Genomic DNA, 25,935 nt, shown 5'->3' with positions numbered 1-25,935 from the left:
GTGTGTTAAACACAGTCTTCCACTCATCCCCCTCTTTGATGCGGATAAGGTTATACGCACCCCGTAGATCAAACTTAGAGAACCATTGGGCCCCCTGAACCTGATTAAAGAGATGAGAAATCAAAGGAAGGGGATACTGGTTCCTTACAGTGACCTTATTCAAGTTACGGTAGTCAATGCATGGCCTAAGACCACCATCCTTCTTCCCTACGAAGAAGAAGCCAGCACCTACCGGAGAAGTAGAGGGGCAAATGTAACCCTTGGCCAGGCATTCCTGGATATACTCTCTCATGGCTTCACGTTCGGGACAAGAGAGATTAAATATCCTACCCTTAGGGAGCTTAGCTCCTGGTACCAAATCGATAGCGCAATCGTATTTTCTATTAGGAGGTAACACTTCGGAGTCCTCCTTAGAGAAAACATCAGCAAAGTCCTGAAAAAACTCAGGTAGTGTGTTCACCTCCTCAGGGGGAGAAATAGAATTAACAGAAAAACATGACATCAAGCATTCATTACTCCATTTGGTAAGATCCCCAGTATTCCAGTCAAACGTAGGATAATGCAACTGCAACCAGGGAAGGCCTAAAACCAAATCGGATGATAATCCCTGCATCAACAGTACAGAGCACTGCTCCAAATGCATGGAGCCAACAAGGAGTTCAAAAACAGGGGTATGCTGTGTAAAATAACCATTAGCAAGAGGAGTGGAGTCGATACCCACTACCGGGACAGGTTTAGGCAAATCAATCAAAGGCATAGCTAGAGACATAGCAAATTCCACAGGCATGATATTAGCAGACGACCCTGAATCCACGAAGGCACTGCCGGTATCAGACCTACCACCAAAAGAGACCTGAAAGGGAAGCAAGATTTTATTACGTTTCATATTTACGGGAAATACCTGTGCGCCCAAGTGACCTCCCCGATGATCACTTAGGCGTGGAAGTTTTCCGGCTGCTTATTCTTACGCCTAGGACAGGTGTTCACTTGATGCTTGTCATCCCCACAATAGAAGCAGAGACCATTCTTCCTGCGAAACTCTCTTCGTTGTTGGGGGGACACGGAGGCCCCCGAGTTGCATGGTACCTCCGAGTCTTCCGTGGAAGAACGAAGCAACGGAACCTCGGGAGGCATCATGGGGGAGTCAGAGGAGAAAACACAACAACGTTCACGTTGTCATTCCCTGAGACGTCGGTCAAGTCGTACCGCTAAAGCCATAACCTGGTCTAGGGAGTCAGAAGAGGGGTAGCTAACTAGCAGGTCTTTCAGGCCGTTCGACAGACCCAACCTAAACTGGCACCTTAAGGCAGGGTCATTCCACCGAGAAGCTACACACCACTTCCTAAAGTCAGAACAGTACTCCTCCACAGGTCTCTTACCCTGACTCTTGGCAAAGGCAGTCCTGTCAGTCTCGTCATAAATGAGTCAGAGAGCAGAAAAGACAAGATCAACAGAGGAAAGTTCAGGGGCGTCAGTAGCCAAGGAGAAGGCCCATTCTTGGGGCCCTTCCTGGAGCCGGGACATAATTATACCCACCCGCTGACTCTCAGAACCTGAGGAGTGGGGCTTTAAGCGAAAAGGAGAGAAAAGTCTTCTGGTCCCCTGAGAACCGGTCAGGCAACTTGAGGTGGGGTTCAAGAGGTGAGGTGAGGGGCACTACCATGGTAGCATCAGGCTGATTGACCCTCTGAGGCAGGGCCTGGACCTGTAAGGAGAGACCCTGCATTTGCTGAGCCAGGGTCTCAAGGGGGTCCATAGTAGTGTGAGGGACCAGGGTCGACTAGGTATAAGGGCTTGTGATTATGTAATGATGGGGGTAAGGAGAAAGACAAGTGAGCCCTAATCTACCCACCACTCAGTCCCTGCCTACTTGCAACGACCCGCCCTAGGCGACGGGGTACAACTGGGCGACGGTCCCTACGCTCAATAATTGGACGACAGACAAACAGACAAGGGTACACAGAAGCAAGGGAAAAGGGGCATTTGCCCACAGCAACACCGTGAGCAACAAGAGTGGTGAACGAGCCGAGTCAAACCAAGAGTGTACGAAGTACCAAATGCAGAGCAGGAGAGTAGTGAACGAGCCGAGTCAAACCAGGAGTGTACGAGGTACCAAACGCAGAGCAGGAGAGTAGTCAGTAAGCCAGGGTCAATATGAAGCAGGGTCAAATAGTACAAGAAGCTGCAGCAGGGCCAGGAAACCAAACGAGAAGAATCACAAGCAAGGAGGAACAGGAAAGGCAGGTATAAATAGACAGAGGGCGGGAGCTAGCTCCGTCTGGCCAGGCTGTGATAGGCTCTCCCACTCCTATGGCTGCCATCCTGAGTGGTGGAAGATGGAGTCAGTCTCACAGACATAGAAGCAGGTGCAGACTGATTACCTATGGGCGTAGATACAGAAGCTGTGCATGGCAGATCCTTAACAACGACGCTGTTCTCTCTGGAACATATCCCTAATATTGTGATCGCCAAAAACAGAAAGCATGCAAATCATTGAAGGCTGAAGGCTCAGCAAAAGCATTCCAGACATAGAAAGATCTCAATAGTTAATGAAAAAATGAAATGAAGTTAGCAAAATTATCTACAGAAAAACAAATCGCTAAGGACATTAAAATGAATCCCAAAAAATTGTATATTAATTAATATTATAGTAATGACAAAAATAAAAAAATCTGATAATATTGGCCCACGGTTACATGTAGTGCCCATACTATTAGATCAGGCAGGTTGCCCAGCACCTTTTAAGTGTACCACACAAAGTATTGACACTCTATTTTCCCCCAGCATTACAAGGCCTGGCTGCATCCTCAAAAGATATCCATGATAAACTATAAATATCCATGATAAACATAAGGTATTAGTTGATATTTTGGTCAAAACACGCAAGCACGCAACCCGCGTCAAGGGTCCTCATCATATTGCGAGTCTCTACACTCCTATTACAAATAAATCACAGAAAAATAACGATATTAACCCCTTCCCACCGCAGCCCTTTTTCAGATTTTCATTTTTGTTTTTTCCTCCCCACCTTCCAAAAGCCATAACTTCTTTATTTTTCCGTCGATATAGTCCTAAGAGGGCTTGATTTTTGCGGGACAAGTTGTGTTTTTTTTGTAGTACCATTTATTGTGCCATATAATGTACTAGGAAACAGGAAAAAAATTATTTGTGGGGTAGAAAATGAAAAAAAAACAGCGACTCCATCATTATTTTTTGCGCTTCGTTTTTACAAAATTCACTGTGCAATTAAAACAACATGTTGTTTTATTCTGTGGGTTAATATGATTACGGTGATACCAAATATATATAGTATTTTCTATATTTTACTATTTTTCCAAGTAAAAACCTAAGTGTAAAAAATAAAATTTATTTTGTATCGCCAAATTCAGAGAGCCATAACTTTTTTACCTTTCCGTCGATTAAGTGGTCTGAGGGCTTATTTTTTTGCAGGATAAGCTGTAGTGTTTAATTATACCATTTTGGGGTGCATGTGACATTTTGATCACTTTTTACTTCATTTCTTGTAGGAGATGAGGTGACCAAAAAATAGAGATTCTGGCATTTAGAGTTTTTTTTTTTACGGTGTTCACAGTGTGGGTTAAGTAATGATATATTGTAATAGTTCAGACATTTATGGATGCGGTGATACCAATTATGTTTATTTATTTCTTTGTTTACTATGTTCTAGGGGGAAAATGGGAAAAGGTTTTTTTTTTACTTAAAAAAACTACCTTATTTAACTTATTTTTACTTTTTTTTATTAGTCCCCCTAGGGTACTTCAACCAGCGATTGTTAGATTGCTTGCACAATATACTGCAATACTAATGTATTGCAGTATATCGTGATTCTGACAGGCTTTTATTAAGCCCTGCCGGAGGCAGCGCTTAATAGGAGCACAAAGATGGCAGACCTGGGGGCCTTCATTAGGCCCCCAGACAGCCATAGCAACCCGGGGGGTGTGATGAGCTGTTAGAGGGGGTCGCCCCCCTCTTTCTAACGATTTAAATGCTGCGGTCGGTATTGACCGCAGCATTTAACGAGTTAAACGAGTGGGATCGCGCTCGACTGCGATGCCACTTGTTACTCTGAAGTGTTGGCTGTAACATACAGCCGAAACCGGCATCGTATGGAGTGGGTTCACTCCATGAGCCCGTTCCATACTTCCCCTACCCGACTTTGGCATATGGATACGTCAAATGTCGGGAAGGGGTTAATTTAAAATCACTGAACAGGCCATACTTACTCACAAGGGCAGGTATACATACCAATTCCCAGGCGGATGCAAACCACAATGCTACATAGGGCTAGATTGCCCCTGTGCAATATACTGATGAACACCCACTTTCACATCTACTATTCATGTGGGGGGTGGCTGCTTAGTATTATCATTGCACACAGATGTAGCTTTTATAAGTGTGCCAGTCACATGGTTACATGTAGTGCACCATGCTGACATACAGCCTATTAGTTCCATGCAACAGTCTTTTTATGAAGCTACAGTCACAGGGTCCGGGGGGACCATGTATGTAAGTATATAAAGAATTGATTAACCCCTTAAGGACGCAGCCTAGTTTTGGCCTTAAAGAGGCTCTGTCACCAGATTTTGCAACCCCTATCTGCTATTGCAGCAGATAGGCGCTGCAATGTAGATTACAGTAACGTTTTTATTTTTAAAAAACAAGCATTTTTGGCCAAGTTATGACCATTTTTGTAGTTATGCAAATGAGGCGTGCAAAAGTCCAAGTGGGTGTGTTTAAAAGTAAAAGTCCAAGTGGGCGTGTATTATGTGCGTACATCGGGGCGTTTTTAATACTTTTACTAGCTGGGCGCTCTGATGAGAAGTATCATCCACTTCTCTTCAGAACGCCCAGCTTCTGGCAGTGCAGACACAGCGTGTTCTCGAGAGATCACGCTGTGACGTCACTCACAGGTCCTGCATCGTGTCAGACGAGCGAGGACACCGGCACCAGAGGCTTCAGTTGATTCTGCAGCAGCATCGGCGTTAGCAGGTAAGTCGATGTAGCTACTTACCTGCAAACGCATGCTGCTGCAGAATCAACTGAAGCCTCTGGTGCCGGTGTCCTCGCTCGTCTGACACGATGCAGGACCTGTGAGTGACGACACAGCGTGATCTCTCGAGAACACGGCTGTGTCTGCACTGCCAGAAGCTGGGCGTTCTGAAGAGAAGTGGATGATACTTCTCATCAGAGCGCCCAGCTAATAAAAGTATTAAAAACGCCCCGATGTACGCACCTAATACACGCCCACTTGGACTTTTACTTTTAAACACACCCACTTGGACTTTTGCAAGCCTCATTTGCATAACTACAAAAATGGTCATAACTTGGCCAAAAATGCTCGTTTTTTAAAAATAAAAACGTTACTGTAATCTACATTGCAGCGCCTATCTGCTGCAATAGCAGATAGGGGTTGCAAAATCTGGTGACAGAGCCTCTTTAAGGCTCAGAGCCCATTTTTCAAATCTGACATATTTCACTTTATGTGGTAATAACATCGGAATGCTTAAACCTACCCAAGCGATTCTGAGATTGTTTTCTCGTGACACATTGGGCTTCATGTTCGTGGTAAAATTTGGTCGATATATTCAGTGTTTATTGGTGAAAAATTGCAAAATTTAGAGAAAATTTTGAAAAATTTGCATTTTTCAGAATTTAAATGCATCTGCTTGTAAAACAGACGGTTATACCACCCAAAATAGTTACTAGTTCACATTTCCCATATGTCTACTTTAGATTGGCATCGTTTTTTGAACATTATTTTATTTTTCTTGGACGTTACAAGGCTTAGAACATAAACAGCAATTTCTAATATGTTTAAGAAAATGTCAAAAGCCTTTTTTTTAAGGTACCTCTTGAGTTCTGAAGTGGCTTTGTGGGGCCTATGTATTAGAAACCCTGATAATCACCCCATTTTAAAAACTAGACCCCTCAAAGTATTCAAAACAGCATTTAGAAAGTTTTTTAAACCTTCAGGCATTTCACAGGAATTAAAGTAAAGTGGAGGTGAAATTTGCAAATTTCATTTTTCTTGCTGAATTTCAATTTTATTCATTTTTTTTTCTGTAACACAGAAGGTTTTACCAGAGAAACACTACTAAATATGTATTGTCCAGATTCTGCAGTTTTTAGAAATGTCCCACATGTGGCCCTACTGCACTCGTGGACTAAAACACAAGCCTTAGAAGCAAAGAAGCACCTAGTGCATTTTGAGTCCTCTTTTTTTATTAGAATATATTATAGGCATCATGCCAGGTTTGAAGAGGTGTTGAGGTGCCAAAACAGTAGGAATCCCCCAATAGTGACCCCATTTTGGAAACTACACCCCTCAAGGAATTCATTTATGGTTGTTGTTACCATTTTTACCGCACAGTTTTTTCACAGCACGTATTTGAATTGGGCTGTGAAATGAAAACAATTTCATTTTTTCCAATAAAATGTCATTTGTGATCAAAATTTCTTATTTTCACAGGGAACAAAATACCCCATTTTGTTGCCCAATTTGTCCTTAGTGTGGCAATACCCCATTTGTGGTGATAAACTGCCGTTTGGGCCCATGGGAGGGCTCAGAAGGAAAGGAGCGCTATATGTTTGTTGGAGTCCAGATTTTGCTGGATTGGTTTTCGGGTGCCATGTCGCATTTGTAGAGCCTCAGAGGTATCAAAGCAATGAAAACCCACCAAAAGTGATCCCATTTTGGAAACTACACCCCTCAAAGAATTCATTTATGGTTGTTGTTAGCATTTTGACCACATAGTTTTTTCACAGCACCTATTTCAATTGGGCTGTGACATTAAAAAAATGAAATATTTTCCAATAAGATGTAATTTTTTATCAAAATTTTTTATTTTCACAAGGAACAAAATACTCAATTTTGTTGCCCAATTTCTCCTGAGTGCAGCAATACCCCATTTGTGGCAATAAACTGCCGTTTGTGCCCATGGGAGGCCTCAGAAGGGAAGGAGCGCTGTGTGTTCTTTGGATTACAGATTTTGCTGGTTTGTTTTTCGGGTGCCATGTCGCATTTGCAGAGCCCCAGAGGTATCAAAGCAATGGAAACCCACCAGAAGTGACCCCATTTTGGAAACAACACCCCTCAAGGAATTCATTTATGGGTAATGTGACCATTTAGACCCCATAGTTTCTTCACAGAACTTATTTTAATTGGGCTGGGAATTAAAAAAAAATATATTTTTTCCAATAATATGTAATTTTAGCTCAAAAATTCGTATTTTCACAAGAAATAAAATACTCCATTTTGTTGCCCAATTTGTCCTGAGTGCGGCAATACCCCATTTGTGGTGATAAACTGCCGTTTGGGCCCATGGGAGGGCTCAGAATGAAAGGACCACCATTTGGCCTACTGGGGATTTTCTAGTGCGAAGTCATGTATACAGAAGCACCTGAGGTACCAGTACAGTTGAAACCCGCAAGAAGTGACCCCGTTTTAATAACTACACCCTTAAGGCATTCATCTAGAGGTGTAGTGAGCATTTTGACCAGAGACCTACACCCCATAAACTGTAATGTGGGTTCTCCCGGGTATGGCAATACCCTACATGTGACTGTTATCAGCTGCCTGGACACACAGCAGGGCTCAGAGGGGAAAGACGAGGGGGATAAGCTGTGCAGAGTGCATCAGGGTAAGTAAAATTGGGGTAAATTATAAACCAAGGGATGTATGATAAATTTTAAAACACTCTTTCATACAGAGCTCTGGTTATTCGGGACACGTGTCACATTGATATATTGTGTCATCCCTTATCGCCCTCTTATAGCAGACTTTGCACCTCTTTTGACTTTTTCCCTTCTTGCCAGTTTGGGGAACTTCTCCTGGAAAGTGTTGCCGCCCTGGTACGATGCGTGTGGCCCCGCTTCCAGAAGTACTGGTTGCCCCCCCTTCTTGGTCCCTAAAGATTAGGTTCTTGATAATCACCTCTTGAAATTCCAGGAAAGTTCCCGTCTGGCCTGCACATCGACGTAGCATTGTACAAAGCCATCTGTATGATGTGCCCGGCCAGCTTCTTATACCACACCGCATGGCGCTGTAGGGCTTCAGGATTTGATCTTACAAGTCCATCCCTCCAATGTACCTATTGTAGTCCCGGATGCAGTCTGGTTTGGGGGTGGCCTTTCCTTCATATATCCTAAACCTGTAGGTATACCCGGATGCACTCTCGCACAGCTTATACTTCTTTACGCCATACCTTGCCTTCTTACCCGGCAGGTACTCGCGGAATTGAACCCTCCCTTTAAAATGTACCAGGGACTCATCAATAGAAATACACTTCTCGGGGGTGAATGCTTGGGAAAACCGGGCACTGGAACGGTCTAATAGGGGTCTCCATTTATACAAACGGTCAAAACTGGGGTCATCTCGGGGTGGGCACGGCTCATTATCAGTATAATGTAAGAAGCGAAGTATTGCCTCATTTATTTATTTTTTTAGGTTCCAGTTCAGTTCTGAAGTTGCTTTGAGGGGCCCATATATTAGAAACCCCTATCAAATACCCCATTTTAGAAACTAGACCCCTCAAAGTATTCACAACAGCATTTAGAAAGTTTATGAACCCTTTAGGTGTTTCACAGAAATTTAGAGCAAAGTAGAGGTGAAATTTACATTTTTTTTTGTCAGAAAATCCTATTTATACCATTTTTTTTTATAACACAAAAGGATTTATCAGAGAAACGCAACTTAATACGTATTGCCCAGATTCTGCAGTTTTGAGAAATATCCCACATGTGGCCCTAGTGCGGTAATGGACTGAAGCACCGGCCTCCGAAGCAAAGGAGCACCTAGTGGATTTTGAGGCCTCTTTTTTATTAGGCACCATGTCCGGTTTGAAGAGGTCTTGTGGTGCCAAAACATTGGGAACCCCCCAAAAGTGACCCCAATTTGGAAACTAGACCCCTTGAGGAATTCATTGTAGTTTTCTTGGGGTGCATGCGGCTTTTTGATCAGCTTTTATTCTATTTTTAGGTGGCGTGGTGACTAAAAAACAGCAATTCTACTATTGTTTTTTTATTCTTTTTTTTTTACTGCGTGCACCGTGCGCTATAAATGACATATTCACTTTATTCTGCGTGGCGATGCGATTACGTAGATACCATATGTTTATAGTTTTTTTTTATGTCTTATGGCGTTTGCACAATAAAATACGTTTTGTAAACAATCATTCACTTTTTCTGTTACCTTATTCTAAGAGCCATAACGTTTTTATTTTTCAATCAATAAAGCCGTGCGAGGACTTATTTTTTGCGTAACGAACTGTAGTTTCGATCAGTACAATTTTTCGGTACATGCGACTTTTTGATCCCTTTTTATTCCATTTTTTGGGAGGTGAAGTGACCAAACAATTGTGATTGTGGTTCGGTTTATTATTATTTTCTTTTACGGCGTTCACCGTGCGGGATAAATAACTAAATAATTTTGTAGTTCAGGCCGTTACGGACGCGGCGATACCAATTATGTATAGTTTATTTGTTTGTTTATATATTTTTATTAATAATAAATGACTGATAAGGTAAAAAGGGGGACTTTTACTTTTAATACTTTTAAAACTTTTATTTTCTTATTTTTACACATCTTTTTTTAACTTTTTTTTTACTGTATTACTTTGTCCCACTAGGGGACTTGAGGGCAGGAGGTCCTGATCGCAATACTAATACACTGCACTACATGCGTAGTGCAGTGTATTAGAACTGTCAGCTACTCACTGACAGCAAGCATAGTGGGTCCTGACGTTGTCAGGACCCACTAGGCTTCCGTCTATGGCATAGCCGGACGCCATTGTTTGGTGTCCGGTTGCCATAGTCACCATCGCCGGCCGCTATCGCGTAGCAGGCCGGCGATGGCAGCTTAACCCCTAAAAAGCCGCGATCTCTATAGAACGCGGCTTTTAAGTGGTTAATCAGCGGGGACACAGCGATCGGTCCCCGCTGTAGGAGCTGTGACAGCTGCTGAACAAGACAGTAGCATTCACAGCTCCTGTATGTGTCGGGAGGACGTCCGAAACGGCCGTTACTCCCGAGACGTACTATTAGGTCATGGAGCGCGAACGATACAGCTGCCATGACCTAATAGTACGTCCAGGAGCGGGAAGGGGTTAAGGAACAGAAAACAAAGAGTCGTTATAAATGGTACTTACTCAAAATGGCCTGAAGTCCGCAGCGGGGTACCAATGTTTTTATTAAAGTTTTCAATAATAAACATAATCAAACAAATATTTTCTCATGTCTTGTCATTTGGAACATCTACATACCTTATGAGATAAACAAGGGAACAATGATACATTTAGAGGTCTATGTAACGTACAGATAGTAGATGGATTCCCAGTAAGGCCTCATTCACACGGCAGGGTTTCCCGGCCGGGTGCCGGCCGTTCATAAATCGGCCGGCACCCGGCTGCATTAGGAATGATAGACCCCTAATGGGGCTATTCACACGACCGATTTTTTGACGGCCGGGAAATCCGGCCGTCAAAAAATAGGACATGCTCTATCTTCGCCCGGGCACCCGGCCGCCCGTCTCCCATAGAAGTCTATGGGGCCGGGTATTACACGGCCATCACCGGAATGTGTTCCGAGTGATGGCCGGGTTTCCCGGCGCTTGCGCTCTATCTCCTCCTCCTCACAGCGCAGAGTGCATGTGAGGAGGAGGAGTTGATGCCATTCTGACGAATGGCATCGCTGTACACTGTGTTGCAGGGCCGGGGTGTACAGCAGGTGGAAGGAGCGCTGCGCTGGCTCCCTTCCCCTGCTTGTTAAAAGCACCCTGGCTCGGCGACACCTTCGATGGCGCCGCTAGTAGCAGCAGCTGCTGCTGCTGCGGCTGCTACTACTGCAGCGACGCCACAATAGCAGAGCAGGGAGGTATCTCCCCGCTCTGCTATGTGCTAGCCGCACTTTAGCTCCTTGAAGGAGCGGAATCCCGGTGTTTTCGGGGATTCCGCTCCTGGACAGAGCGCTTGATGTCTCTGTCCATATCTGGGCAGTGACATCAGGGGAAACTCCTGAAGCGGAATCCCCGAACACATGGGGATTCCCCTTCAGGAGCTGCCGCTGATGTCACTGTCCGGATCTGCCCGACCCAGCACGGATGCATAACTTTATGCAAACCGGCCGGGCAAAATGGCAGATTTTACCGGCCGAGACTCGGGCTCGGGAACGACCCGGTCGTGTGAATCCCGCCTAAGTCTGACAATAAAAGAATTAAAGAACCAATAAACAGTCAGAGATAGTTATGATTGTGCAAGACACATGAACCGGATGATGTTATAGCTTGGCATCAAACAGTGTTTTAATGACATTGAGTAACAATGAATAACATTTTATGCCAGTGGGTCTCATGTTAAAACAGAAGACAAGTCTAGTATATAAACAGGCCAGAGGCTCAAATCTCTTTAATCGCTTTATTAATGACCTTGTGGATGGGATTAATAGCAAGGTGTCAGTTTTTGCTGACGATACAAAACTTTGTAGGATACTTAAAACTCAACTATAAAATATTACAGAAAGGCCTAGATAAGCTGACAGCATGGGCAAAAACATGGCAGATGAAATTTAATGTCAATAAATGTAAAGTAATGCATCTAGGACACAATAATGGAATACAACTGGGGATAACAGAACGAGAGAAGGACCTGAGTTTTCTGGTATCAAATAAGCTAAGCAGCAGTACTCAATGTCAACCAGCAGCTGCAAAAGCAAATAGGATCTGAGGGTGCATAAAAAAAAGAGATAAAAACCAGTGACTCAAATGTAATTTTACCCCTGTATAAATCCCTTATAAGGCCATATCTTAAATATGGAATTCAGTTTTGGGCTCCACATTGTAAAAAGGATGTAGGAGAACTGGAGAGGGTTCATAGGCGGGCGGCTAGACTATTAAATAGTCTGAGAGACTTTGCTTACAATGAAAGGCTAGAAAAATTGTGCTTGTTCAACTTGGGAAAAAGACATCTTGGAGGTGATCTTATTAACATGTATAAATATAGGTGTGGTCAATACAGATAACTAGCACATGATCTGTTCTTTCCAAGGATTCTACAAAGGACCAGGGGACATCCATTGCATGTGGAAGAAGGACGTTTTAGAGAATGCCCTACCCCAAGAGGTAGTAATGGCAGATACTATGTCAGCATTTAAAAGAAGGCTAGATGATTATTTACTGACAAATTGCATTGATGGCTATGATTAATCAAGCAATAAATTACATGTAATTTATTGAGAAATGTTGAACTTGAAGGATCTGTGTCTTTTCTCAACCTATGTAACTATGTAAATTTGCATGAAATATCCACAGCTAATACGCAACGTGTGCAGGGGGACTTATAATGAGGTGAAGTTGACATGGAAAAGGATTTAGAGACAATAAGCAGTAGCATCCAGTGTCAGGAAGCTATTGTTATGACAAATAGAGGAATCATACACATGGAAAGGTTTATCTGTACGTCTAAATCAGTGGCAGATTAAGTAGACCATGGGCCTTGGGCTGTTCCCCGAACTTGGGCCCCTCCTTCTCCACAATTGCCCTGCGACGCCATTTCTGTAGTGAACACCACTTTTATGTGCTAGCATTGACAGCTGAGTGTTACTCTTCCACTTGTCAAAGGACTGTGTCCTCCTGACAAGGGGAATGGTAACACTAAGTTGTCTATTAGTCCTGGGCTACATGGAGACTTTTTGTGGAATACATGGGTTATCTAACAGACATGCCAGAAAAGTGACAGCTCCTCTATAAATCCAGTGACCCACGGGTGATGTCTTCTCAGATTGTAGACATTCTCTTTCCTTTTCTTCTCCATCCAGTCCACATCTCCATGGCAAATTCTCATGGTAACTGCAGCGTTTCCTGCCGAGATATTGTTGGCCCCTCAATTCTGCAGTCTCTGTAGCAACCTCTGTGGTAACACAAATATATTCAGACCAAAGACCAGACCCCACACCAGACGCTAGAGTAAATACAGACCCCAGACCTCCTAAACTATTACAGTGCCCAAAACAGATACCCTAAATAAATAGACAACCAAAAGCAGACCCCCTAATCATCTCCAGACCCCAGGCCAAACCCCCTAAATACTGATCCCAGAACCCTAAATACAGACCTCCGACTCCTAAATGCAGACCAGGTCTGCTAAACTAATAAATAGTCCAGACCAGGGCCCCTAAATACAGACCTCAGACCCCCTAAACTAATACAGACCCCAGACCAGATCCCCTAAACAAATACAGACCACCTAATCTAATACAGACCCCAGACCAGACCCCTAAACTAATACAAACCCCAGAACAGACCCCATCTAAACTAATAGACTCCAGACCCCCTAAACTAATGCAGACCCCAGACCAGACGCCATACACTTACATATCAGCTCATACTTTTGCTTCTCTACTTTCTGGCTTTGGGACCTTATGTTTGCAGGTCCTGCACAAAGCCGTTTAGTCGCAGCAAAATTGCAATGTGTTTTAAATCTGTTGGCAGCCATTGGAGTCTCAGGCCCCGGGCAGTTGCCCAAAATGCCCCTTTTGTAATCTGCCACTGGTTTAAATAGTGGGTCCACATTTAGAATGCTATGTAATGCCTTGAGTAAGAAACGTATATAAGATTCTGTGAGTGTTCCCATAGAGAGGATTTCCCATACAGAAAACAGAGCCCTAATATGTACCTACACTATGTCACGGACACAGGGTATGTGGACCCACTAGGCCGCTCCGCCGTAGCGGGGAGGCAGCTGACCAGGTCACAGTCTATGCGAAAGTCAATGGCAGACAGTAATGCTTAGGTACCTGAAATAGTCCGGACGGTGGCCGTGGCTACAGCATGGATGGAGGCTGGTGCGGCAGGTGGCACCAGACGTGGTGGGCAGTATGTGATGAAGCAGAAGACACTGGACGTGGCAGACGACACTGGACGTGGCAGACGACACTGGACATGGCATAAGACACTGGACGTGGCAGAAGACACTGGACGTGGCAGAAGACACTGGACGTGGCAAACGACACTAGACGTGGCAGACGACACTGGACATGGCAGAAGACACTGGACGTGGCAGAAGACACGACTCCAACGCTGGTAGGCACAGGAACTGGAACAATACGGAATACAGGAACGGGTAACAGGGCACGGGTAACAGCTGGAACGGGAAACACTAAGGGACCATTTCCGAGACAGACTGGGATAGACTAACAATGCTCAGGCAAGGATTAAAAGGCCTGGGGCCTTCTTATAGACCAGGAAATCGTGGCAGTTGATGATGATGATGATGACAACTTCCTATTTGTGCGCGCTTGCCCTTCAAGGCGCGCACCCTACGGGACACAGCCGAATGGAGCGGAAGTGAGCGCTGGCGTCTCCTAGGAGGGAGACGGGGATCAGCACTCACGGATCCATGGCTGCGGACGTCGGGAGGTGAGTAAACCCCCTCTTACACCCCCTCTTCTTGGGGCCAGAGCGAGAGAGGAATTTTTTAATAAGAGCAGGAGCGCTGAGGTTCTCTTCTGGCTCCCAGGACCTCTCCTCAGGACCAAACCCTCTCCAGTCCACCAAATAGAAAGTCCTTCCTCCTACCCTTTTGCAGTCCAGGATCTCTTTTACCTCGAATACATCAGAAGGGGGCAACTGTGGAACTAGAAGTCTTGCTGTAGCAGTTCAGGACCACTGGTTTCAGGAGGGACACATGGAAGGAGTTAGGGATTCTGAGGGTAGGAGGCAGCCGCAGTTTATAGGAGACAGGGTTGATTTTTTGCAGAATCTCGAAAGGACCAAGGAACCTGGGGGCGAACTTGTATGAGGGTACCTTCAAGCGAATGTTCCAAGAGGACAGCCAGACTTTAGTCCCCGGAAGATACTGAGGCGGCTCTCTTCTCTTAGTATCTGCCTTTCGCTTCATGCGATCTACTGCCAGCAAAATAGAGGACTGGGTCTGTTGCCAGATTTTCAGGAAGTCCCCATATGCAGAGTCAGCAGCGGGTACCTGAGATTAAGTCGACACAGGAAGAGGGACTCTGGGATGTTGACTGTACACAATGTGAAACGGAGTGGAAGTGGTGGACTCACTTGTGTGGTTGTTGTATGAAAACTCGGCCCATGGAAGAAGCTGTACCCAGTTATCGTGCTGTGAAGAGATGAAGTGGCGGAGATAATTTTCCATGATCTGGTTGATCCTCTCAACTTGCCCATTGGATTGGGGGTGATAGGCAAAAGAAAAGTCCAAACTCACATCCAGGAGTTTACAGAGGGCTCTCCAGAACTTAGAGGTAAACTGAACCCCCCGGTCGGACAAAATGTGAAGAGGAAAGCCATGCAAGCGAAAGATGTGCTGAATGAAGAAACTTGCCAGTCGGGGAGCAGAAGGTAGGCCGGTCAGCGGGATAAAATGTGCCATCTTAGAGAACCGGTCCACCACCACCCAGATGGTGTTGCATCCTGCTGAGGGAGGAAGGTCTGTGACGAAGTCCATAGCGATGTGCTGCTAGGGGGCACTGGGTACCGGCAGAGGTTGAAGCAGGCCGGCAGGCTTGGAGTGAGTCACTTTGTTAGAGGCACACACAGAGCAAGCAGAGACAAAGTCCAGAACATCTTTAGGTAGCGTGGGCCACCAGAAGTGACGGGCAATCAGGTCTTGGGTTTTAAGGACACCAGCGTGCCCAGCTAGTTTAGAACAGTGTCCCCAGCGGATAATTATTTTCCTGTCTGCCAACCGAACAAAAGTCCTCCCTGGAGGGATATTTCTAAGCTGCAGAGGATTAGCGGTGACAACGCAGGATGGGTCTATGATAGTCTGAAGGGACTCCACCGAGTCTCCCGTCTCAAATGACCTGGATAGGGCATCGGCCCTCACATTCTTGTCAGCGGGACGGTAGTGGAGCAGAAATTGGAAACGGGTGAAGAACAGCGACCACCTGGCTTGACGGGGATTTAGTCTTTAAACGGACTGAAGGTAGGTGAGGTTCTTGTGGTCGGTGAAGATCAGGATGGGGTGAGCAGCGCCCTCCAGAAGATGTCTCCACTCCTCTAGGGCCAATTTGATAGCCAGTAGCTCCCAATCTCCAATGAAGTAATTGCACTCAGCAGAAGAAAACAGTCTTGAGTAGTAGCCACATACCACTGCCTTTCCTTTGGAGCTCCTCTGGAACAGAAGTGCACCTGCACCAACAGAGGAGGCGTCCACTTCTAGTGAGAACTGCCGAGACACGTCAGGGTGATGGAGGACTGAAGCTGAAGTGAAGGCTTTCTTGAGGCTAATGAATGCGGACTCTGCCTCTGGAGTCCACACCTTGCCGTTCACACCCTTCTTGGTAAGGGTAAAGATGGGAGCCGTCAGAGAAGAAAAGTTCGGAATAAACTGCCGGTAGAAATTGGCGAATCCCAGGAACCGTTGTATGGCCCTTAGGCCTTGAGGACGTGGCCATTCCAGGACAGACTTTAGTTTCTCAGGGTCCATTTTAAGGCCTTGATCTGAGATGACGTAGCCCAGGAAGGGCAAAGACCTCTTTTCAAAGGTGCACTTTTCCAACTTGGCATACAAGCGATTCTCTCTTAGTCGCAGAAGAACTTGATGAACATGCCTTGCCTCCGATGGGTCATCAGATCTGGGGAGAAAATTAAAATATCATCGAGATAAACTACAACACACATATAGAGGAGATCTCGGAAGATATCATTAACAAACTCCTGAAATACTGCGGGAGCATTACACAGTCCGAAGGGCATCACTATTTATTCCTAGTGCCCATCGCGGGTGTTAAATGCCGTCTTCCATTCGTCACCCCGGCGAATCCGGATTAGATTATAAGCCCCCCGCAGATCTAGCTTAGAAAATTTTTGGGCTCCTCGTATGCGATCGAAGAGCTCGGAAATAAATTGCAACGGGTATTTGTTCTTGACCGTGATCTGATTGAGACCACGGTAGTCAATGCAGGGTCGAAGAGATCCATCTCTCTTTTTAACGAAGAAGAAGCCTGGCCCGGCCGGGGAGGAAGATTTTCGAATAAAACCCCTCTCCAAGTTCTCCTTGATATAGGCTGACATCGATAAAGTTTCAGGCAAGGAGAGAGGATATACTCGTCCACGGGGAAGAGAAGCATTGAGGACCAATTCAATGGGACAGTCATAATTCTGATGAGGAGGCAACGTCTCAGCCTCTCATTTACAAAAGACATCCGCAAAACTGGCATACTGAGATGGTAGACCGGAAAGTGACTGAGGCAGAGGGGGCACAACTGGACGGACTTGTGACAGGCAATGGCTATGGCATCTGGAACCCCATTGAAGAACCTCTCCAGAATTCCAGTCAAGTGTCGGGGCGTGTAGACGGAGCCATGGCAGACCCAGCAGGATAGGATTGATAGCCTTGGGTAGTACCAGGAAGGTGATCTGTTCTGAGTGAAGAGCTCCGACCCGTAGTGTCAATGGCTCTGTGATGAGCATGATCGGATCAGGCATTGGTAGACCATTCACGGAGGCAACAGCCAGGGGTCTTTCCAGACGAACTGTGGGTAGACGAAAACGATCCACTAGATCCTGCTGGATGAAATTAGCAGCCGCTCCAGAGTCAAGATAGGCGGAGGAAGGATGTGATGTCTCTCCGGTGACGATGGCCACAGGAATCGATAATCTGGAAGAGGTTTTATTGTTTGGAGACGTTCCACCTAGAGTTGCCTCTCCAATCAACCCTAGGTACTGTAGTGTCCCGGTTTCTGTGGGCATTGGCGCACAAAATGACCCTTGAGGCCACAATACATACATAGTCCAGAGGAGCGTCTGCGCTGCTTCTCCTGTTCAGATAACTGGACTCTGTCTACCTGCATGGGTTCTTCAAGTAGCGCACTAGGAGTGGTCAATAGTGGTCTGTGGACTGATGGTGCTGGTCTGTGGACCCGGCTCTCCTGTCGAACCTCTTGAGAGCGCTCCCGGATTCTCATATCAACCCGGGTGGCTAACAGGATGAGGGCATCCAAGGTAGAAGGAAGGTTCGCGGACTGCCAGTTCGTCCTTGATGTGAGAGGACAGTCCCTGCCAAAAGGTCGCCACCAGTGCCTCATTGTTCCATGCCAGCTCGGCTGCTAGGGTATGGAAGGAGATAGCATACTCCCCTACAGTGGAGCCTTCTTGCTTGAGGCTCAACAGAGTGGCTGCGGCAGAGGATGTTCGACCCGGCTCCTCGAACACGGCACGAAAGGACTGCAGGAACAAGGCTAGGTCCGCGGATACAGGTCCTTGTTGCTCCAAGATTGGGTTCGCCCATGCGCGGGCCTTGCCAGCGAGGAGGGAGATAATAAACGCCACTTTGGCCTCGTCGGAGGGGAAGAGATGAGGCCATAGCCTAAAATGCACCGTGCATTTATTGAGAAATCCTCTACATGCTCTGGGGTCACCGTCATAGCAAGGAGGAAGAGGCAGAGGAACTGTGGATCCGGGACAAACAGGAGGAGCAACGTGCAGTGGCACATCAACCGCTTCAGGAGGAAGAACCGGAGGTGGAACAGCGAGTCGATCCAGGCGGACCATGATAGAATTCACTGCCTCAAGAAATTGATCCTGACGTGTGCGTAGGTCATGCATCTCTGTCTGAATCTTCTGGACTGCGGTCTTGGGCTGGCCAGCGGGTTCCATGGCCTGAGCGTACTGTCACGGACACAGGGTATGTGGACCCACTAGGCCGCTACGCCGTAGCGGGAAGGACGCTGACCAGGTCACAGTCTATGCGAAAGTCAATGGCAGACAGTAATGCTTGGGTACCTGAAATAGTCCGGACGGTGGCCGTGGCTACAGCACGGATGGAGGCGGGCAATATGCAATGAAGCAGACAACACTGGACGTGGCAGACGACACTGGACGTGGCAGAAGACACTGGACGTGGCAGAAGACACTGGACGTGGCAAACGACACTAGACGTGGCAGACGACACTGGACGTGGCAGAAGACACTGGACGTGGCAGAAGACACGACTCCAACGCTGGTAGGCACAGGAACTGGAACAATACGGAATACAGGAACGGGTAACAGGTCACGGGTAACAGCTGGAACGGGAAACCCCTAAGGGACCATTTGCGAGACAGACTGGGATAGACTAACAATGCTCAGGCAAGGATTAGAAGGCCTGGGGCCTTCTTTTAGACCAGGAAATCGTGGCAGTTGATGATGATGACGACTTCCTATTTGCGTGCGCTGGCCCTTTAAGGCCGGGCGCGAGCGTGCGCGCGCACCCTACGGGACACAGCCGAATGGAGCGGAAGTGAGCGCTGGCGTCTCCTAGGAGGGAGATGGGGACCAGCGCTCATGGATCCTTGGCTGCGGGCGTCGGGAGGTGAGTAAACCCGACGGCCCGCGGCCATGGACGCTACACACTATTTATTGAAAACAAATAAATCACCTGTGCAATATTAAGAAAATCCAGAATACATGACCTGTTGAGGTTCCTTGAAGATTGAATTGGGAAACACTGGCCTAGAGGAGATTAACTTTTTTTTTTACCATATGCATAGAGGGGTTTTCATTTACTACTGCAAACTAATAAATTAACATTGGGCCTTAGAGAAAAATAGTATGCAAAAATATCAAACGGTATTTATGTCTAAAGCGTTTATGGCAGATCCAAATGTTATGGTCTATATGCCTGATAGGTGTTGGTATTACATTTGGGACCCAACCTATTGGGAGAACAAGGGTCTAGTAGCCCCATTTTCCAACTCCCAGCCACTGAATGCTGCAATGAGTTAAATGGAAAGGTGGCCCACTCCATTTAAGTCTTTGTGAGTTAAGTAAAGAGCTCAGTGCTCTAACTCAAGGGACAATGTGGCGGCGAGGAACTGATGAGTGGGTCACCAGACCCTCATTCTCCTGATAGAAGGGAGTCTCAGGAGTGGGTCCAGAATATATCTGTAAAGGATCTGCCAGGCACAGCTTCGGGGTTAACTCCCAGAACTAATCAGTCAGCACCTGAGAATACATCCCTGAGACTGACTCCTGCTCCCACCATTCAGGCTGGCAGGCTTAGGAGTGGGAGAGCCTATCGTAACCTGGCCAGACTCAGCTAGCTCCCGCCCTCGGTCTATTTAAGCCTGCACTTCCTGTCCCTCGGTGCTTGTGATTCTTTCCTTGTGGTTTCCTGGCCCAGCTACAGCTCCTGCTATTTTTGATCCTGCTCCATACAGACCCTGGCTTACCGACTACTCTTCTGCTTTTCGTTTTGTACCTCGCACACTCCTGGCTTGACTCGGCTCATTCACCACTCTGGTTGCTCACGGTGTTGCCGTGGGCAACGGCCCCTTTTCCTTGCTTGTGTTCCTTTGTATGTTTGTCGTGTTTGTCGTGCACTTACTGAGCGCAGGGACCACCGCCCAGTTGTACCCCGTTGCCTAGGGCGGGTCATTGCAAGTAGGCAGGGACAGAGTGGCGGGTAGATTAGGGCTCACTTGTCCGTCTCCCTACCCCCTGCCATTACATAATCACAAGCCCATACCTAGTCTACCCCTGGTTCCTGACACCACTATGGATTCCCGTGAGACCCTGGCTCAGCAAATGCAGGGTCTCTCCCTACAGGTCCAGGCCCTGGCTCAGAGGGTCAACCAGCCTGATGCTACCCTGGTAGTTCCCCTCACCGCACCTCTTGAACCCCACCTCAAGTTGCCCGACCGGTTCTCAGGGGACCGGAGGGCTTTTCTCTCCTTCGGGAGAGTTGTAGGCTTTACTTTCGTTTAAAGCCTCATTCCTCAGGGTCTGAGAGCCAGCGGGTGGGTATAATTATGTCCCGGCTCCAGGAAGGGCCCCAAGAGTGGGCCTTCTCCTTGGCTCCTGATGCCCCTGAACTTTCCTCCGTTGATTGTTTATTTTCTGCTCTCTGACTTATTTATGACGAGACTGACAGGACTGCCTTTGCCGAGAGTCAGCTGGTGACCTTAAGTCAGGGTAAGAGACCTGTTGAGGAGTATTGCTCTGACTTTCGGAAGTGGTGCGTAGCTTCTCGGTGGAATGACCCTGCCTTAAGGTGCCAGTTTAGGTTGGGTCTGTCGAATGCCCTGAAAGACCTGCTAGTTAGCTATCCCTCTTCTGACTCCCTAGACCAGGTTATGGCTTTAGCGGTACGACTTGACCGACGTCTCAGGGAACGACAACGTGAACGTTTATGTGTTTTCTCCTCCGACTCCCCCATGATGCCTCCCGATGCTCCGTTGCTTCGTTCCTCCCCGAAAGATTCAGAGATACCTATGCAACTCGGGGCCTCCGTGTCCCCCCAACAACGTAGAGAATTCCGCAGGAAGAATGGTCTCTGCTTCTACTGTGGGGACGACAAGCATCAAGTGAACAACTGTCCTAAGCGTAAGATTGCAGCCAGAGAACTTCCGCGTCTAAGTGATCATCGGGGAGGTCACTTGGGCGCACAGGTATTTCCCGTAAATATGAAACGTACTAAGATCTTGCTTCCCTTTCAGGTCTCTTTTGGTGGTAGGTCTGCTACCGGCAGTGCCTTCGTGGATTCAGGGTCCTCTACTAATATTATGTCTGTGGAATTTGCTACGTCCCTTGCTATGCCTCTGATTGATTTGCCTAAACCTGTCCCGGTAGTGGGTATCGACTCCACTCCTCTTGCTAATGGTTATTTTACACAGCATACCCCTGTTTTTGAACTCCTTGTTGGCTCCATGCATTTGGAGCAATGCTCTGTACTGTTGATGCAGGGATTATCGTACGATTTGGTTCTAGGTCTTCCCTGGCTGCAGTTGCATAATCCTACGTTTGACTGGAATACTGGGGAGCTAACCAAATGGGGTAATGAATGTTGTACGTCATGTTTTTCTGTTAATTCTATTTCTCCCCCTAAGGAGGCGAATACGCTACCCGAGTTTGTTCAGGACTTCGCTGATGTTTTCTCTAGGGAGGCCTCCGAAGTGTTACCTCCTCATAGAGAATACGATTGCGCTATCGAATTGGTACCAGGAGCTAAACTTCCTAAGGGTAGGATATTTAATCTTTCTTGTCCCGAACGTGAAGCTATGAGAGTGTATATGCAGGAATCCCTGGCCAAGGGTTACATTCGTCCCTCTTCTTCACCGGTAGGTGCTGGCTTCTTCTTCGTGGGGAAGAAGGATGGTGGTCTTAGGCCATGCATTGACTACCGTAGCCTGAATAAGGTCACGGTAAGGAACCAGTATCCCCTTCCTTTGATTCCTGATCTCTTTAATCAGGTTCAGGGGGCCCAATGGTTCTCTAAGTTTGATCTACGGGGGTGTATAACCTTATTCGTATCAAAGAGGGGGATGAGTGGAAGACTGCGTTTAACACGCCCGAAGGCCATTTCGAATACCTCATCATGCCCTTTGGGTTGTGTAATGCCCCTGCGGTCTTCCAGAATTTCATAAATGAGAATTTGAGAAATTACTGGGGATTTTTCTGGTAGTGTACCTTGATGACATACTGGTGTTTTCCAAGGACTGGTCCTCCCACATTGAGCATGTCAGGAAGGTGCTCCAGGTCCTTCGGGAAAACAAACTGTTTGCCAAAACCGAAAAATGTGTGTTTGGGGTACAGGAGATTCCATTTTTGGGTCAAATCCTCACTCCTCATGAATTCCGCATGGACACCGCCAAGGTTCAGGCTGTGGCGGAATGGGTCCAACCTGCCTCCCTGAAGGCGTTACAGTGTTTTTTGGGGTTCACTAATTATTACAGGAGATTTATTGCTAACTTCTCGGTCATCGCTAAGCCCCTTACGGACCTCACTTGCAAAGGTGCTGATCTGCTCCACTGGCCTCCTGAGGCTGTCCAGGCTTTTGAGGTCCTTAAGAAGTGCTTTGTCTCGGCCCCGATGCTGGTTCAGCCCAACCAAAGGGAGCCATTTATCGTGGAAGTTGACGCATCTGAGGTGGGAGTGGGGGCTGTCTTGTCCCAGGGTACCAGGTCCCTCACCCATCTCCGCCCCTGTGCCTACTTCTCCAGGAAGTTTACGCCAACTGAAAGTAACTATGATATTGGCAACCGCGAACTCTTAGCCATTAAATGGGCATTTGAAGAGTGGCGCCACTTCCTGGAGGGGGCTAGGCACCAGGTAACGGTCCTTACCGACCACAAGAATCTGGTTTTCCTAGAATCTGCCCGGAGGCTAAACCCGAGACAAGCTCGATGGGCGTTATTTTTTACCAGATTCAATTTTTTGGTTACCTATAGGGCTGGGTCTAAAAATATTAAGGCTGATGCACTGTCGCGTAGCTTCATGGCCAGCCCTCCTTCGGAGGAAGATCCTGCTTGTATTTTGCCTCCAGGTATAATCATTTCCTCGATCGATTCTGATTTAGTCTCTGATATTGCTGCTGATCAAGGTGCAGCTCCCGGGAACCTTCCTGAGAACAAGCTGTTTGTTCCCCTGCAATTCCGGCTAAGGGTACTTAGGGAAAATCATGACTCCGCACTATCTGGCCATCCAGGCATCCTGGGTACCAAACACCTCATTACCAGAAATTATTGTTGGCCTGGGTTGCCTAAAGACGTTAAGGCCTACGTCGCCGCTTGTGAGGTTTGTGCTAGGTCCAAGACTCCCAGGTCCCGACCAGCGGGCTTACTGCATTCGTTGCCCATTCCCCAGAGACCTTGGACACATATCTCCATGGATTTTATCACCGATTTTCCTCCATCCCAAGGCAAGTCGGTGGTGTGGGTGGTGGTGGACCGCTTCAGTAAGATGTGCCACTTTGTGCCCCTCAAGAAACTACCCAACGCCAAAACGTTGGCTACCTTGTTTGTCAAACACATCCTGCGTCTCCATGGGGTTCCTGTCAATATTGTTTCGGACAGAGGGGTACAATTTGTTTCATTGTTTTGGAGAGCCTTCTGTATGAAGTTGGGGATTGATTTGTCCTTCTCCTCTGCCTTCCATCCTGAAACCAATGGCCAAACGGAGAGGACTAATCAATCTCTAGAACAATACTTAAGGTGTTTTGTCTCTGACTGTCAATTTGATTGGGTCTCTTTCATTCCCCTCGCCGAATTTTCCCTTAATAACCGGGTCAGTAACTCGTCAGGGGTCTCTCCTTTTTTTTGTAATTTTGGGTTTAATCCACGGTTCTCCTCCGTTTCACCTGGTAGTTCCAACAATCCCGAGGTAGAGGTCGTTCATCGGAAACTGTGCACAGTCTGGGCCCAGGTTCAGAAAAACCTAGAGGTGTCCCAGAGCGTACAAAAAACTCAGGCTGATAAAAAACGTTCTGCTAACCCCCTGTTTATGGTCGGGGATCTGGTGTGGTTGTCGTCTAGGAACTTGCGTCTCAAGGTTCCGTCCAAGAAGTTTGCTCCCCGGTTTATTGGACCGTATAAGGTCATTGAGGTCCTCAATCCTGTCTCCTTCCGGCTGGAGTTACCCCCGTCTTTTCGGATACACGACGTGTTTCATGCCTCCCTCCTCAAACGCTGCTCCCCGTCCTTGGCTTCCTCGAGGAGACCTCCTGTTCCCATCCTCACCCCGGAGGGGGTGGAATTCGAGGTGGCCAGGATTGTGGACAGCAAGATGGTCCAAGGCTTCCTCCAGTACCTGGTCCATTGGAGAGAATACGGGCCCGAGGAGAGGACTTGGGTACCCGCCCGGGATGTTCACGCTGGGGTATTGGTCAGGAGGTTCCACCTGCGTTTCCCCAGTAAGCCAGGTCCACTTAGAAAGGGTCCGGTGGCCCCTCATAAAAGGGGGGGTACTGTAAAGGATCTGCCAGGCACAGCTTCAGGGTTAACTCCCAGAACTAATCAGTCAGCACCTGAGAATACATCCCTGAGACTGACTCCTGCTCCCACCATTCAGGCTGGCAGGCTTAGGAGTGGGAGAGCCTATCGTAACCTGGCCAGACTCAGCTAGCTCCCGCCCTCGGTCTATTTAAGCCTGCACTTCCTGTCCCTCGGTGCTTGTGATTCTTTCCTTGTGGTTTCCTGGCCCAGCTACAGCTCCTGCTATTTTTGATCCTGCTCCATACAGACCCTGGCTTACCGACTACTCTTCTGCTTTTCGTTTTGTACCTCGCACACTCCTGGCTTGACACGGCTCATTCACCACTCTGGTTGCTCACGGTGTTGCCGTGGGCAACGGCCCCTTTTCCTTGCTTGTGTTCCTTTGTATGTTTGTCGTGTTTGTCGTGCACTTACTGAGCGCAGGGACCGCCGCCCAGTTGTACCCCGTCGCCTAGGGCGGGTCGTTGCAAGTAGGCAGGGACAGAGTGGCGGGTAGATTAGGGCTCACTTGTCCGTCTCCCTACCCCCTGCCATTACAATATCAGCTATTAATGGCATACCCCTTTAACTACAGTATATGTTCATATATTTGCTAGACACTTAATCTCCTTTCTCTACTTTCTTAGTAAATCAATTAAAGGAACTTAAAGTTTCATAGTTATTAAAATGAATTCATTACATACTCTTTTTTATTGATCAACAACAAATTAACCCCACTATACTTATCACCATTATTACTCTGTCATCTGTAGCAGACAAGCTATGAATACACATTTTTTAAGTAAAATGAAGCTCCAAAGCTCTTAACCCCTTAAGGACGCAGCCACTTTTGGACCATATGACACAGCCTCATTTTTTAAATCTGACATGTGTAAATTTATGTGGTAATAACTCTGAAATGCTTTTACCTATCCAGGCGATTCTGAGAATGTTTACTCATGACATATTGTACTTTATGTTAGTGAAAAAATTTGGTCGATAAATGCAATATTTTTTGTGAAAAACACCAAAATTTAGAGAAAATTTGCAAAGATTAGCATTTTTCTAAATTCAAATATATCTGCTTGTAAGACAGATAGTTATACCACACAAAATAGTGATTAGTTAACATTTCCCATATGTCTACTTTATGATTGCATCATTTTTTTAACATCCTTTTATTTTTCTAGGACGTTACAAGGCTTATAAGTTTAGCAGCAAATTCTCATA

This window comes from Rhinoderma darwinii, chromosome 1 (genome assembly GCF_050947455.1).
Source record: "Rhinoderma darwinii isolate aRhiDar2 chromosome 1, aRhiDar2.hap1, whole genome shotgun sequence".
Taxonomy (NCBI): Eukaryota; Metazoa; Chordata; class Amphibia; order Anura; family Rhinodermatidae; genus Rhinoderma; species Rhinoderma darwinii.
The sequence above is the reverse complement of the archived record's forward strand: the minus strand, read 5'-3'. Positions refer to the sequence as shown.